Source organism: Colossoma macropomum, unplaced genomic scaffold (genome assembly GCF_904425465.1).
Source record: "Colossoma macropomum unplaced genomic scaffold, Colossoma_macropomum, whole genome shotgun sequence".
NCBI lineage: Eukaryota > Metazoa > Chordata > Actinopteri > Characiformes > Serrasalmidae > Colossoma > Colossoma macropomum.
The window spans coordinates 29,362,475-29,379,871 of NW_023494798.1; the positions used below are offsets into that span (position 1 = coordinate 29,362,475).

Sequence of the window (17,397 nt, forward strand, 5' to 3'; positions counted from 1 at the left end):
ATGTTATTTTGGTGTACAAAATCATCAAAAAAGTTCCCTTAACTTAAAATTGTTGAGCAATTTGTGGGATATACTGAGTTTTATGTACAACAGACTGAATTTATTTGAGTTAAAACAAAATGCGGGATTACAGTGTAGGGGCTGTTTTTCAGGGGTTGGTCTAGAACCCTTAGTTCCAGTGAAGGGAAATCTTAATGATTCAGCAGAACAAGACATTTTGGACAACTGTATGCTTCCAACTTTGTGGGAACAGTTTGGGGAAGTTCCAGCATGACTGAGCCCCAGTGCACAAAGCAAGGTCCATAAAGGCCTGGCTGGGTGAGTTTGGTGTGAAAGAACTTGACTGGCCCTCACAGAGCCCTGATCTCAACCCCATCGAACACCTTTGGGATGAACTAGAAAGGAGATTGCGAGCCAGGCCCACTGCAACATCAGTGTCTGACCTCACAAATGCTCTTCTGGATGAATGGACAAAAATTCCCACAGACACTCTCCAACATCTTGTAGAAAGCTTCCCAGGAGAGTGGAAGCTGTTATAGCTGCAAAGTGGGACCAACTCCATAGTAATGCCTATGGATTTATAATGGCATGTCATACAAGCTACTGCAGGTATAATGTGTAGGTGTCCCAATACTTTTGTCCATATAATGTATGTATGTATGTATGTGTGTCAGTTTTTAGCAAATATCACATGCGATTAATTGCGATTAACTTCACAAAAAAAATGGATCAATTGTGATTCATTACAGCTCAAGAAGGTCAAAATACTGCATATTTGAAAAGAAAAACATTCTGTCCTTCCTGCAGATTCTCCATGTTTTACTAAGAGCACTTCTGTTCACAGCTACAGTCATGTTCTTCATGCAGTACGTGGACTAATTAATGCACTTTATGCATATGAATCAGTCCAGACTGATCAAACAAACACTCATGCTGTGCCTTTAAGCAATTATTTGTCAGTATTCATATCGTCATCCACATATAAACTCAGGAAATATACTCACTGTTCTACAGTTGTACATTCAAATTACATATTTCTGAACAGCTGCTCTCAGTTGTTGCGTTTTCAAAGAGTTCAACAAGACCCTGATAATTAACTTTTTTTTTTCGTTCTTTAATAGCCTTTCCATCACGTCGTTACCATGGGACTGTAAAACAGACTGCTGTGTGTAGGTGTAAGTTCTGAGCCAACCTGCAGAACATAGAAAGGAAGTTATCCCACTCTCAAACCGCTCTGACAGGAGCTTCAGCCTCCACTATAAATAGAGCATCCTCTGAGGCCTGCCTCCAGGAAGCTGAGTTTCTAGACTTCTACTTTGGAAGAAAGCACCCAGAAGTACTGCCTGTGCTCTTTACTTTGTGGTTGATTTGGTTGTTTTTACACTTTAATAATTGATGAAGTCAGATAAGTCTTGTGCGTCAGTGAAGCGTGCTGGCCGCGCTGCCCTATAGCCACGTCCTCTGTGTTAGTTAAACAGCAGATCCTAAAGTCTGCTTTACTTATTCACTGCAGAAAACGCCATCGGATTCATTGGTAAGACAGGAGATGGAACGTGCGCTTGTAAGACCGCCTTATTTTTATTTCGTTTTATATATTATATATGTATATATATATGTTCAAAGTCTGCAGTAGCCACACACTGTTAGAGTTAACACTGCAGTTTAGAGTAAAGTGAATCACTGCAACTGGCCACTTTGTCGCTAAAACATAAGCACGAGTTGGGAACAAGTTCTGCTCACTGGAGCAGCCTAATATTCTTATAAAAACTTACATATTTCGGCCAACAGCCCCCCCCCTGCATTTTTATCAACCATTGTCATAATCTCCTGCTTGATTGAGCAATCTGATTGGTCAATGCTCAGCTCATTTGCATAAAGTTTGTCCAGCAAGAAAGAGCAGCGAGAGCAGGGTGTGCATGAGCTGTGGTTGTCGGTTAAATGTATTCAGTTGTTTCTTGTCATCTCTCCGCCGACAGCTGGCATGGAAAATGAAAAAATAGTATTTAGTATGATGTTGCAGTGTTCATTATATGTATATAATATATAGTATATGCTGCTAAAAATTTCAGCTTAAAACACTTTCTCATGTCCCCAATCAATATGATCCAAATCCAGTTGGACTGATAGGTAGATATGCACCCATAATGATTTTTATGGCCGAATCCGAATTCTTTACAGCTAATTTTTTGGCCTATACGTACATAACAATTATTTAAAAGGCCAAAATTAAACTTTCATTGCTTTTTTTTTTAAATAAAGGAGTTTGATGTAGTATGTTAAGTTTTGAAACATACCGTTCACTTTCTAACCCATACACTTCATATATGAAAACTAAGCTGCAAAAACAGCCCATTTTGAATTTACAGAAAAACCCAATGCATTCATGAAAACCAATGCATTTACACCTATCCACCTATTCAGCCTACAGCAGTTTAGCCCCATTCACTCACACTGAAAAAGTAAGGAAACCTTTCCACCCACACTGGTTTTTGAATCAAGTACGTTAAAGGACAGGCAATCAGAACAGAGCTCAGTTACACATATCAGTCTGAAATGCACAGTAATAATAACAGTCAGTTTAATTCTAATAGAAGAAATTCTAAGAATTGGTCATGTAAAAATGAATTATGACTATGTTGGTTACATAAAACCACACAAATGTAATAAGTGGATATCAGAGGAAAAAAATGAAATATAAGAAAATAAACCTATTCTTTTGCAGATTAACAGTGCCTTAGAATTCTTATTATTCACTTTGATAAAAATCATATTTAATGTAAAAATATAATGCTAATTTCTGTTAGCGTCCTTATGGGATTCTAGTTGTTTGTTGGTGCTAAGCTAACAGTGGTTCACATGAGCATATTTTACCTTATAGCAGTTTCACAGTGACTATTTTAGTAGAGAGGTCTGGAATAGACTCACTGATTAGGCTGCTGCTCACATTCACAGTTACTGCATGCCTGGAGTGCCTTTTTTTCTCATGAAATTGATCTCACCTACTGAAAGTCAAGCATGATTGAAGCAGATAGTCAGTCTTAGGCGTTAGGCCTTCTCATCAGCTCTTGAAGTCCTAGCCAACAGGAAAACTCGCATAGGTGTATCCACCTAGATACCACAGAGAAAAACTATTCCTGATTGGCTAATTTTCTGCAGGGCATCTCAAGATTCTAACCCTTTTGTTTCCACCCAAAACTTTACAATGAAACAAGAGTAGTCCTGTAATACTGCAGAGTTCAAATACAAGCATGATTCCATTGAATAAAAATGAGGCAACAAATTACAGACTTGTATTTCATATTTCTCTCTTAGGTTCACAGCCTAAAAACAAGCTAGACTTCCTCAGACTACAACTGACAGAAACATCCCTGACTCAGCCATTCAGTTAAACAGGATAACCTAAGTGTGTTTTGCATTGTTTGTACATTGCATTATTTGCGCTTATTTGTGGCATAACACTATAAAGGATATGTCAATTTCAAGTGGTATAACACCCACTATGATTATGTGAATAACATTAATCAACCAAACTGCTGAATCGAAATTTAGAATCTATTCAGCACAATGACTAATGCATAATAATGCTACATGTTGCTTCTCATGTTGTAGCAGCAGCGTTCAAATAAAGCATTAGTACATGTACCTGCCTCATGTTATTTACCCCATAAAGCAGACACAGACCATCTAAAATCAAAATAATATATAGGTCTACTGCCAATTGTGTTTTTGTCCAATTCCAACCATGCCTCCATAAGCGCATAAGTTAATGAGCTGTAGTAGCCAGTTCAGTACACTACCTCAAGCCATTCCCTCAAAAAAGCTTAACCGAATTTCACATATGTGCACGGATTTCAAAGCACAGGCCACATCTCAATGACAGGTAATCCTATCAGGTAAAAGTCAGCGCAGCACCTTTCCAGATACACAGCCCAGAGCAGCCTCTTTGTGCAGCTTCTCCATAAACTCCAGGTTATTTCCGTGGCCGTACCCCTGAGGAGCGTTAAACAGACCCCTCTTGCAGGGCTCTGCTACAGACTCTCCTGTGCTGACAGAGAGAGATGGGCGGCTGGATGTGACCTATGGGGGATCAGTGGATTAGTATTGATCGAATGTGCCAGCCCACAGGCACCGGGGATGAATCAACAGCTTATCAGTCTCTATCTGTCCCAACACACTCATAGAGATCCCCACTCCAACCCACAGCCAGCGCAGACTCTGCCCAATAACAGCATCATAAATCCACAGCTAGAGCGCACACATTGTGAGCTCTTCAGCAGAGGAAAGGTGAGAGCTTTGACTGAGACTGAGTTATATAAATTTCCAGATAAAGCTGAATTAACACAAAATGGAAAATGGAAAAAGGCTGTAGATCACAAGCTGCTTAAAATTTCAGCACCTCCAACTTAAAACACCTTCCTGCATCCCTGGACGTTATCGTACACCAAGTATCACATTGACCATAACTCTGTTATCAAATTAACAGAGTAGCTCAATCCTGTTGCGTTCAACCCTGTTACTCATTTAAGCCAAAGTCAGCAAAAACAAATATAGAATAGATTAAAAAAGAAATGAACAAAAAATGGGTAACACTTTACTTGAAGGGTATCTACATAACACATTCATAACATCTTACATAAATGCTTCATTACATGTTCATGAACATTTAAATCAACATTCATAAAGCATAATTGTTTTACATGATATTAATATGGACTACTATGTCATTTTACCGAGAGGCATTTTGCAAAATAAAAGTTCTTGTTTTTAATTTTGAAAAACTATATTATTTTCAGTAAAACGCCTCATTTCTGCACAGTCAATATAAAAATTACCTTGCTTTATTTATTGGTCATTAAGTGCTTTGGCACACCACCACACTGAGATTCACTCAAATTATTGTTGCTAAACATGTTTTTAAGTAATTTAAGTGACATGCAAAGCAACAAATGCTTAAGAAACAACACATAATTAAAAAGAAATCAGAAGTATAGGTGAAAAGTGTTAAAGCACTTAATGACCAAAGGGATAAAGCAAGGTCATTTTTATTTTGGCTGTCTAGAAATGAGGCATTTTACAGAAAGTAATATAATATATATAATAAATGAGGACTTTTATGTTGAACAATGTATCTCAATAAGATGACATAGTGGTTCATATTAATATCATGTAAAACATGCATACTTCATAAATGTTGATTTAAACATTCATTGAAATGTTATGAAGTGTTTATTTAAGATGTTATAAATGTGTTATGTAGACACACTTCAAGTAAAGTGTTACCAAAAAATTAATAGTTTGAATGGTTAAGTGCATATTTTCTTTGATTTAATGTTGAAAAATATTTCAAAATAAAGTTGAATTTTACACCCTCATCAAGGAATCACCTGCATTATCATTTTCAAAAAGTTTTCTCTCTGAATAATTTAGAAATACACTGCAGTCATTTCGTTTGTACAGATAAAATTTTACATTGTGTATTTTTTATATTACAAAATGAGCTTTAAATCAACAGTTTTCTTCCTTGGAAAACTCTGTCTGGGTATTACTAATGGCCAGCTTGATTTTCCAGGCTTGAAGCAGTTATATTTAAAATGTCTGGACAGTGCTAAATAAAATGATGATCACTGTTAGGTCAGTGCTTATGTCCTGTCACAACAACTTCATGCACTCTATTACTGGCCATTAATCAGTCCGTGTTTCCATATATGGCATTAAGAGCTGGCATCAGTGTCAAAGTCGCTCAGTGGCGGACACACACCACTGCGCTCATCTTGCACTCCGACACACAGGCCTGGGCCTGTCACCATGGTAACTGTTTTCACCCCTTCATGGACACAGTTAGAGGGGGATCTGCAGGGGCATCACAGAGGTCTCGACAGGGAGAGAGCGAGAGAGTGAGAGAGAGAGGGGGAGAGAGAGAGAGCACTGTACATAAAAATAATCCCTCTCTCTGCGTGGCTGCCTTTCTGACTCATCTCTGAGTCTCTGGGGTAGAAGCAGAGCAGCACAGAGCTTGTACGGTGTTTGTTAGGTTGCAGTGACCTTGTGGTGATATTCTCTGGTATCTGATGCAGACCCATGTTTATTAATTTGCTTTATTTTGCCTTTGGGAATTAAGAGTCCTTTTTTATAAGGAGTTTTAAAGGTGATACGAAATTAACTGGGGATCAGTTTTAATGTTATCAAGTTATAATGATTTGCAGTTTATAACAAAATGGGCTTATTAAGGCAAACTGAAGCAGTACTTTCATTCATAATTTCATATTTCTACCTTTTTTCTGCTTTTACTGTTTCTGTTCTTATCTTGTCTTTGTTTTCACTCCATCCATTTTTTTTATTTTTCTTTGCTTTGCTACAAGCTACAGTCAATCCAGAAATTTATGAAGAGTATGCAGAGTATGCAGAGAAACAGATGGACTACAGTCTGTAATTGTAGAACTACAAAGTGCTCCTATATAGTAAGTGGAGCTGATAAAATGGACAATGAGAGCAAAAACAAGGAGGTGGTCATGATGTTATGCCTGATCGCTGTATATACTTTTATACAACAGTTAGTTCCAGGGACGCAGGCTGATTGGTTAAGAAGTGTTCATAAACACTATATCACTCCACTGCGACACCGTTGCTAGGCAACGACTTTGACAGCTGTGGGAGACGCTCAAGCCATTTGAACATTTTTACTTCTTATTTTGTCACAAACAGAAAATGGACACTTTTAAGATCACATTTGACCGACAGCCGATTTAGTCAGTCTCTGAAGATGAGACTACACTAAATTTACAAACTGTCATCACCACTGAGCAGCTTTTTAGTCAGCAGCTGTGGCAGAAGAGCAGCTAAACAACCTGGAGCCAGAAATGAACTGTAACCAATCAGCAGTATCCAGACGCGTGCGGATTAAAGGAGTGAAAAAGGTTTTATTATCGCTGGGCAGGCTCGTTGTCAATACACACGCAGGGGTCAAAACCAAAAAGCGGAGTAGGATCACAATGGTGATCATAACACCAGGCGAACAGAACCAAAGGGACAAGGCAAAAGACGTGGTCGAAAAACAGGCAAGCAAGTTCCAAAAACACAGATCAAAAAGACAGGGCAACGGTACAAAAGGGGCAGGCAAGAGGCAAATCAAAGGACGAAGCAAAGGTCGGATAATCAGAAACACACATATAGAAATAAACGCTCAGTAAGTTTGCTGGGAAACAATACCTCACACTGATTCTACCTACAGCCTGGCTTAAACAGGTGAAACAGGTCAATACTCAGGAGACTTTGATCGTTGACAGGTGCGTGAGACATTGTCCGAAGTCACATGATCTCCCAGAGTATTCTGGGAAATGGAGTCCGACTCTCCCTGAGTGTTCGTTACATGCGTGACATGAACCCAACACCAAACTAAATGGGCTGTAAGATGCTTTACAGACTGGCTGGAACAAAACAACATTAATACTGATCAGCAAAAAATGACAACACTGAGCTAAACTTGATATTGCGGCAGTTTTATGATTCAGTCTGTACTTCAAAAGGCGAGGCTTACAGCAGACTGTGTAGCGACTGAGCGGGGTTTTGACATAGCAACAAGCTGCTTGTTAAGTAACTATAATTTGGTGGAAGGAATTGCGAACATTAATACATATTAAACGCCACGTTCACGACCCAGTTTATTTATTTCGTACTTTATTTATTTAACTGTTGTATAAAAGCAATAGAACACTCCCTCTCGTGTTCTATTGCTTAAGCAAAAGCATAGCACCACACACCAAGTTGTAGCAAAAACTAGATGACCTGACTGGTAAATGGCTTAGCCAAGCAGCTAACCTAGCAGCTACCAAGTTGGCTAACTATCATAAACAGTAAAATCAAAAAAGTAAAAATAGTTCTACCATAAAATACAGCATTCCGACTGACTGTGCATCATGCAGTGTCTCTTTTATGTGAATAATTGTAGGCAGCAGGGAAGAAATGTTAAAGTGGTCATGCTAAATGTAGCGTTTCATCTTTCATGTTACATTTTTAATCTTCAGTGCTGCTCTAGCGCTATTTGGTCGTGGATGCAATTTGAGCATTAAAGTTCACCAAAGTTGAACCTGATGTGAAATTCACTCACTCTGGAAGTGTGCAGCCTGAAATCTGATGGCTCTGTCATAGCCAAGAGCTCTCTCTTTTTGCCCAGGGTCTGGACATTTATAAGTAACTTCTAAGTAACCAATAACTGTCTGTAATCTAATGTCTTCAAAAAGAGCTAAAAGAATCAAAGAATATCAACAACATTGAAAAAGGATAAAAAGGAATGAAAAAGACTTCAGCCGCTGAGTTCTTGTGGAGGGAAGAAAAAGGCCTTCGCTTTATTGATCATCAAATGGCAAGATGGTTCCCGGTCAACCACAATGCCAAGAACATCTCAAAACATCCCTTTTTTTTATTCCCCTCTGGGGCGATGAGGTAATCTCCCCACCCCATTTACACAGTTCCATACCATTTTAGTCCCCATCATGTCCAAACCTTACACCTTGTTTGGTAGCCTTTAAACCCAAACGCGTTTGATGTCTTTTTTTAAAACCCACTCTGGTCTGACTCTTACCAGATTGTTCTCTCCTTACAGGGCCCTCTTGCGCAACTCGCCATAGGGCCATCTCACCCAACCCTCCATATACGTACAAGACTGAACCTCAGCTATAACTTAAACTGTCATCTGGAACTGCTCCCTTCTGTGGGCCCAGAAACTCTTTCCCCGTTAGAGAGTCTACTGCATACAGTCCATAGTGTGCTTCCCTATATTACCTTTTTAGGAGGGTTCTCTAGTCAGCCAATGTTTAGTGTATTGATTACTTATCAGGGAATGTTTTTTCAATCTTTCCCAAAAGAAAAAATCTATTAATTCACTTTTATTAGGTCCTTTATTAGAAGTTTTGGTTCAGGAAAGAGGCTAGAAGCTCTTACAAAGTGTCAAAATGCCAAACAAGAAAAAATATCGGGGCTAAAACTCTCTCATTAAAAAATATCTCATTCATTGGTAACAATTTCTTTTACAGTCCTTTAAGTTCTAGGTATTAACCAGGCAAGTATGACATACAAACTCAAAAGTACTGGAAAATTATGGGTAACATGACGGTAAGTTCCAATGCACTCTAATTAAATGACACTCAAATGCCAAACAGGTCCTAACTGGGTAAGTATGTGGTACAAACTCCACAGCACTGTACATTTATTTTGTACAGTTATTTACAGTCAACATGCTCATGATATTGATGTGGCTCAGGAAACCTATACAAATATCTGAAAATAAAATTCATGTAAAGCAGTGTACTACACTGTATTACACTGAGACAGCTGTCTTTATATTTGCTACATTTCATGCTTTGTATGTATTTATGATATTAGAGTTTGAATATTGAACAGTTTGATAAAGTTTTTTGCTAATTTGGATTTAGTCACAGATAAAACCTTATTATTCTAAACTCAAAGAGAGTTCTCAGAATGAAAAGGCTCTGCATTCAGTCGATTCCATAAAAAAAGGCTTTTTACAAATATCTTACAATTTTAGCGTTCAACGGTCTCAAGACAACGACTTTGTTAGAAAATGAACAATGACTACATGAGAATTTTGCTGGTTTAAAAGTGAAATATTTGACCCTCAATGTCTCAAAACGGCACTGGACACAGATAGACTCTTAGAATTCTAGACTAAGTCATGAATATTAATAATTTTTACATACTGAAGACAAAAAATTGTATAAAACACTTTATAGAACATTGAAATAAGAAAATGGACAAAATTATTACTTTGGGTAACATGATTATGAGATCTGAGGCAGTTTAACTTTACACTGACATGATGAACGGGTTCTAGATATTAACTGAGTAAGTGTGAGAAACAATAAAATTATAAAATTTTAAAAAGTTGTGTAATTATTTGTTGTTAAATGTTGACAAGAACCAAGACAGTCTAACTAAATTACACTGAAACGCCAACAGATTCTAGTTATTAAGATGATAATGGACCTAATTATATGAAAATAACATGGTGGTAAATACAAACATACACTAAATTTGTATGTAATGTAATGATTTTAAGTGGGAAACTAAATTGGAAACTCCTACTTGGACCAGGTAGCACCTTAGCATCATGTTACCCATATTTATCGAGTACTTTGGAGTTTGTACTTCACACTTACCTAGTTAATCATAGAACTGGTACTGTAAAAGAAAGCTTTACATGTTTATTGCAATACAGCTCGAGAGTAACTTGGTGGCTCTATAAACAAACTGTAGGACTTGAGGCAACTAGATGGAACCATAAAAATGTACAGAAATTACTCTTTATAAATATATATGATATTTGAGTAATTGCAAAAAGCATGATAGGCAGAAAGCGTTAAGTAAAGTTGCTCTTCACAGTTTTCCTTTAGTATTAAGAAATTTTTATTTTTATTTATTTATGTACTTTCACCCATATGTAAATGTTTGTGTTTGTTTTGCTCTGATGGAGAAACAGGGAATTAAATGTCTGCTTAAGTATGGAGCACATTCTTTTGACAGGCTGCACCAGCTACTTTCATCAACTTCTATTATGGCACCAAATTATCAGTGCCAATTAACTCTGCCATTGAACGTGCCTCAAGCAAAAGTGGGATGCTGATGTCAAAATTGCATGGTGCGTGCTTTTATGCAGCAGGTGGAAGATGCGATGGCGCAGGACAACAAAAGCCTGTGTGCTGAATCTTTGATGCGCGGTAAAGTGATGCCGCAGATAATAGCTGGGTCCACGCTCGCTGAAGACGTGTGTCATTTAAGCAAGAAATTGGTGGGTTTGTAATGAAAGAATTCGTCATGCGTTTTGGGCCGGCGTTATGATTAATTCAGGGAAACTTACGCTGAGTAAATGCTTCTTTATTCTCTCGTAAGTGGCCGATATCAATAATTCACTGGCGGCCAAGTTCAGAGCCCATCTCTGCAAAGTTCTTGAATTGGCCGCGGGAGAGAGGGATGTGGGGAAGACGGGCTGCCTCAGCCTCTGCTCCTGCCAATGAGAACGGAAGAGAAAGAGAGAGTGAGACGACACTGACAGTCGAGTTTCCAAGGATGGATGTTCTGCCTTATTTTGATATTTGAATATCCATGAGATTTGACGAACGAATGTTTGGTTAACTAATGCACTGGTGCTAGCAGGCTAAGTCAGTAATCAGTAACATAAAGGAAAAAAACAACAAGAGGGATACATTTAAAAAATATGTTTTATGATCCAAAATAGCCAGGGGATCTGATTGCTGTGGGCTTAAACTGGAAGGTATTATTGCCTTTGATAAGGCTTGACTAACACAGGCTGCCCTTTCAGATGAACTAATGTGCTAACACTAGAGCTAACCAGTGCTGCAGTAGATGGTGATGACTTGTCATCTTTTCATTGTTTTTGGTTCTAGCTAGCTAAAGTCAGCTAGCGTAGTTGGTCTAGTTATAGCCTGACAACCTCTACCTTCTCCCACTCACATTAATGCACTTAAGTTTCATGATAGAGAAATATATTATTCATACTTCTCAAATCTCAAATACAAGCAAAACATGCCACACTATTCAGCCGTGTATTTGCTAAGCTTTTATTCCAAGTCATTTTGGAGTCTTTTTATTGGTCCATTCATCTTGAAATTTTCACACAATGTAAAGGTCAGCCGTCGCGTTCAAGTGATGTTGAAAAATAAAAATCAACAAAAAAAGAGATGCATGTCTTTTTGTTGGACAGTAATGATATCTTCCCCTGACTTTCTGCCATTCAGCACAATGAATACCTGAATAGTGAGTCAGTATTTGAATACCGGCACCAGAAGCAGTCAACCGAGTGCTCACAAGATCAACGCTTATGATTTGTGTCTGTAAAATAAAAAAGGCATTGCTGAAAAATTCTAAAATCATGTATTGTGTTCAAGTCACATCCGAATGGTCAGAATTATGGGAAGCCTCAGAACAGGAAATAAGCATTCAAATGTCATTCTGAGTGGTAACTACAAATAAGAACCTCAAGCAAGTAACTGTAACCCAATGTCATAACTTATAATGGCAGACTCTCATCTCCACTGGCTAATATGTTAATTAACAGCAAGTAATAAAGATATTATGTCACGTTCTTTCGAGCGCTGCGCATTAGTACACTGGCATAAAACATTCACTGCCACTGGAACCTGTATGAATAAATCTGTATGCATTTGATTGTGAGTGCCGGAGCTTTTACAGGGAACACTCTTAAATAGAGTCTTATCTCTTAACATTTATTTTACAGTTAAGCTCAAGAAAGTAGGACTCTAAACAGCAGCTTCCCATCACCCACAAGAAAACTCTTGCTGTATAAACAGTGGCTGGGAGCATTACAGCTAAAAATACATGGGTTACTTCTTGTCAATTGTCAATACTAATAATAATAATTATAATTATAATAATAATAAGTTATTGAAATCATTTTTCTGTTACAAATCAAACAAACAGCTGCTTTATGAATATTTTGATTAAGAAACAAACACGTATACTTAAAACTAGAAACGTGCATTTCCTGAAGGAAACACAGAATGGTCACACAGCTTAAATGGTTCATATGTCCTGCTAGGTTGTTGCTAAGTTGGTAGTTGTTATAGTTGCCTAAGTCCACTGCCACCTTAAATTTCCTGCTACCTTAACTTCACTACTACAGTAAATAATTGCTGCCTTACATCCACTTCCACCTTAAATCTCCTGCTACCTTAAATCTAGTGTCAAATCAAACCTTAAAAGTGTGTATGTGTATGTGTGTGTGGAGTGTGTGGTGTGTTGAGTGTGTTTGTGGGGTGTGTGGTGTGTTGAATGTACATGTTAGTGTATTTGTATCATTGTGACACAAGAAAAGTGCCAAAACTTTTGCACTCCATTTAGTCCTATGGGGAAAAAAAAATTCCTCAAAATTCCTTTTGGGAATTCCTAATGGACCAACTTTAAATATTAATATAAATAATATAGGTAATAAAAAAGCCTTAAATTCTATAATAACAATACTTCATTTTGACAAAATTACAAAAGTTACAAAATCTCTAAGTGCTTTACAGAGGAACACTGAACTTTCAACCCATTGATTATTGCTCTTGATGAAAAATAACTTTCTGTTTTTTGCACTTATTTTAGCAAAAGAAAAAAAATATTCACTCAAAAGTTGAATATGTAAACAGCAAACAAGCAGCCCATTCATGTGTACTTGTACCAGAATCAGTGGGAGTCAACAAAAGAGCTCAGTGAAACTGCCCAGTCTGGATATCAGCACATCAATGAAGGATTAATTTGCGTGGCCTCCTCTCAGTGGCTCGGGCACCATTATTCTACTCGTTCTCCCTGCCGTCATTGCTGTGGGATGGAGAAAACATTTCTTGCAGGAGAAGGAAGAAAAAAAAACTCGCATTTACAAGACCTGTGGTTGCCATGACAACAAGTTAACTCATCCCTCCACCTCCAGAGAGCTATTTCTTGTGGGGGGGTGTCTATCAGGAGAGAGAGGGATGAGCATCATAGCATCAAGTGACTGTTTGTGTCGAAAGTGAACCGGTCGTGATCGCGCTTGCTCGTCTTCACACAGCTTTGAAACAATAAGCTGAAGTGGGGGAGCGGTGATGACCCCAACCCGAGCGGCCTGCGAGGCACGCACTGCGTTTTGTTCAGAAATGTCTGGTGATTGCACACAGGCAGAGGGGCTGCCACCTTCTGCAGTGGTGAAATTGGAACAGAGAGGATGCATGATTGAGAGCATGGCACTGAAGACCACTCACAGCTACCTGAGCAACGTCTACAGCACTGGAAACGTGTCATATACAGCAAAGGCCAACGGCCACTCTGGTCTTGTTCTGTCTTTATAGAGGTTTATGTGTTAGCTAGAGCTACATTTGAACATTTACCGGTGCAGGGGTAAGACGTCCCTCTTCATCTGATTTTTAAAGGTTTTACACACTTAAGTTATTCAAAACTCCAAGACTAAATATAGCTATTCCTCCAATTACAGTTGAGGGCCTTGATCAATTTAGATTATATCACTTTTTAAAGCTATGATAAAAATTCATATCATGTTAGCACATTTCACTGTCCAAAGTAAAACAAGTATCTCCAAATTAGTAACTTTACAGGAGAGGGCAAAAACATTTCTCACTTTCAAAAGTTCATGTAACAAGGTTTTATTTGAAGTGCTCCTGGAGCATTTCTATTGGTCCATTCTTCATTAAAATTTCACACAATAGCCGTGTTTACAAGCAACCTAAAAATCCATTAATAATACAACTAACAGCTCAATCGGAATAGAATACATCCAGTTGAGGCCATTCGGAATACACTTTTATCTGATTGAACAAGGTGCGTAAAGTTAAGCCTGTAAATAATCCGTTAAATAGAAGAATAGTACCCGTGTAAACGCCTGCATCTGTGTTCCCAGTCGGAAAGTTTAAGTCCGTTCTGATCATGTGTGTCGCTTCATGGTGAAAGTTTATACCGTTCAACATGGCGGAGCAGAAACTGGTCTGCAGAGGAGACGAAGTTTATGCTCTGATCTTTAAAAGACGGCGGTGGGACGGACGTCCAGCTAATGTGTCTCAGAACACGACGTCTTCCTCTCGGCCTTCTTTAATAAGGACATGTGAAGGACGTTTTCCTGAGTCTGACATCATTTTAGAGTAATTAAAAACACAAGCGCTGCTCACTGCTGCTCATCTCACTCTGACTGGACTCACGTGATGCTTGTTGTCATGGTAACGTCTACACTAAGTGGTGCTCTACACACGTGTGTAATTTTGGATCGGATTACTTGTAGTGTGCATGTAAACAGATTTCCCATCAGATTGTTGAGTAGAGTGAGAATAAACACCTCAGTCTTAATCTATAATTGAAATGTATTCAATTGGGTTTGCAAAAATCTTTGCATGTAAACACTGACGCTGTAAAGGGCAGCTGCCGTGTTCAAATGATGTAGAAAAATAAAAATGGACAAAACATATTTTTGTTTGGATGGTGACGACACTTAAAATAGGTAATCTGTGTATTAATTAAATGATTTTTGATGTCATGTAAATTCATTCATTTTTTGTTGTTGTTGTTGTTATTTTGTAATTATTATTATTATAAGATATGACACCAATTCAATACCAGAAAACGCTGGATTGGACATTTAGTCCTGTCCAGTTCCCCACTAGCTGGTCTCCCAAGTCACACAATAGTACCAGCACTAGGAGGGTGAAGGTGCATTTTTTTTCAAACTGCCACTAACACAACATCATTGTGAAGCAGAACATTCAAACTGCCAATTCTGTTAGGTCAGCTAGCAGACACCCATGTTGGCTAGCTTTTCACTGAGTGATTGGTGAGAGGGAGGGCCATCCGACCCACTCAGAGAGGGAGGACAATTATGCTCTCTTGGACTCCCATCCACAGATGGCTGTGGCATCAGTAAGGACTGAACTTGTGATCTTCCAGGTGTTCTTACAGGTGTTTCTGTCCATCCTTCCACTACAAGAAGACAACTTGGTGCTCTCGATCTCAAAAGGATACAAAATGGACACATCAAACAAAGACGCTGCTGGTGTTCTCAGAGCAATGGACTGACCACCCCAGAGTCCCAGACCTCAACATCACTGAATGTGTTTGGGATTACTTGGACGGTGAGAAGCAGAAAATGCAAGACTGAACTTTGTAAGTGTGGGAAAACATCCCTGCAGATTTCCCTGAAAAAACAAAAAATAAGCCTCCCGAAAAGAATGGAAGCTGTGGTAAAGCTGTGTAGGTGGACGCTACATACTGAAAATATTTATATTACTTTTAGTTGTTGAGGCTTCTGTGCAATTTTCAGTTCAATAAATACTTTGTGCTTTTTCCTAACACTGAAAAAATGAATAACTTGACTGGAAATCAAATAAATGAAGAGTAGTATCTGACTTTTGCACATTACTGTATACTACACAGTAGCCTGTTACAGTGAGCTCTCATGAAAAAGTACCAGTGTCTGACTCTCTAGCTAAAAACTTCAAAAGATACCCAGCCCTCGTGTTCCCAGCCCAGGTTATATTTATCTGCTATTCAGTGATCGCTTATTTCTTGCACATACCGCACTACCTGATGTAACAGGATAGGCTTGCAGCCTGTTCAGAGCCTGTGTAATCTCGGAGACCAAAGCTAAATTGTTCCATTTGCTCCTGCGGGGTAACTCTTTCTGAAAGGTCCTACATTAGAGGAAGGTCTCCACTAAACCCGAGCAGCTGCAGGCTCACAGATAGCAGCCCAGACCTGGGTATTAGCAAGTACCCTCAGTCCAGGCTGTGGAGTTTGGCAGAGCTTGAGCTCAGCCTCTGTCCCTGACTGCCTCAGCTTACGCTCCTCAATGATAGAGGATGGGGTGAACGCGGCCCCCATCACCTTGGCCGTGTTACTGCTCTGGAGCCATATCTAATCACCTCCCCCCAGCCCACGGAAACAGATATGCTGATCCATGCAGAATGTACTCCTGAGGAAATACAGCCTGAAGGTTTGTGCCAGCGCGCTCAGTCTCAGACCTCCTAAAGGATATTACTGCACCCTACACGTTCCCACTTCATCCTCCTACATATCGTGATACACTATAGCCTATACATATGTATTTTCCCCCTAGGGGTAACAGTCGTTCTCTCAGCACCATTTAGAGTAAATAGCCTCTTCAGCCCATCAAGTGAACTCTCAGTGTTTTCTCAGGGAGAACCTGCCTGGTTCCGAAGAGTAGCTTTCCCTATAATCGCAGTGCAGGGCCTTTTCAGAATGCATGCCCTTTTCATTTCCAGACGCTGTCACTCAGCTCTCCCAGTCACTTTAACTGCCACAAGGATTCAATTAATCCCAGCAAGAGGGAAGCACCAGTTCATTTTCACCCTTGACGAGTGGCTGACCACTGCTCTGTTTACACTCACTCTCTCTCTGGCCCCGGGTGCTACGCTGCCCGAATAACAATAGCACTGCTCTTACCCTTGTCCAAACTCAGAAATATCCACTGCAGTCACATGGTCAGGGCAGAGGTGGGTGACTTGAGCTCAAACTTATATCACAATATTTTCCAACATCTGCACAACACTGATATAACATCACACTATACAATAGAAAAACTTTAATATGTTCTTCTTCTTCTGGTTATTATTATTATTACTATTTTGGTACATCTTGATTTCATATTTAGCAATAATAATACAACCCTGTTTCCAAAAAGTTGGGAGGCTGTGCCAAATGTAAAACAGAATGCCATAATGTGCAAATCATTTGGTTTCTGTATTTAATTGAAAACAGTACTAAGGCGATATATTAAATGTTGAAAGTGAGAAATTGTATTGCTTTTTGAAAAATATGTGCCAATTTTGAATTTGATGCCAGCAGCACATTTCAAAAACATGTTTA

At 38.9% G+C, this 17,397-nt stretch overlaps 1 protein-coding gene across 3 annotated transcripts in view; it reads right to left on the reverse strand.

Annotated features, from left to right (window-relative positions):
- The window catches only part of b3gat1a (beta-1,3-glucuronyltransferase 1 (glucuronosyltransferase P) a), a 141,356-nt gene that overhangs the window by 64,962 nt on the left and 58,997 nt on the right, over positions 1 to 17,397 (reverse strand). For 2 of the 3 annotated variants that reach the window (XM_036585632.1, XM_036585633.1), the window contains exon 2: positions 10,871 to 11,017. The exons of the other annotated variant lie outside the window; for it this stretch is intronic. The gene's annotated coding sequence lies outside the window, so the exon portion shown is untranslated. The remainder of the gene's footprint in view (positions 1 to 10,870; positions 11,018 to 17,397) is intronic. 3 annotated transcript variants of the gene reach the window in all.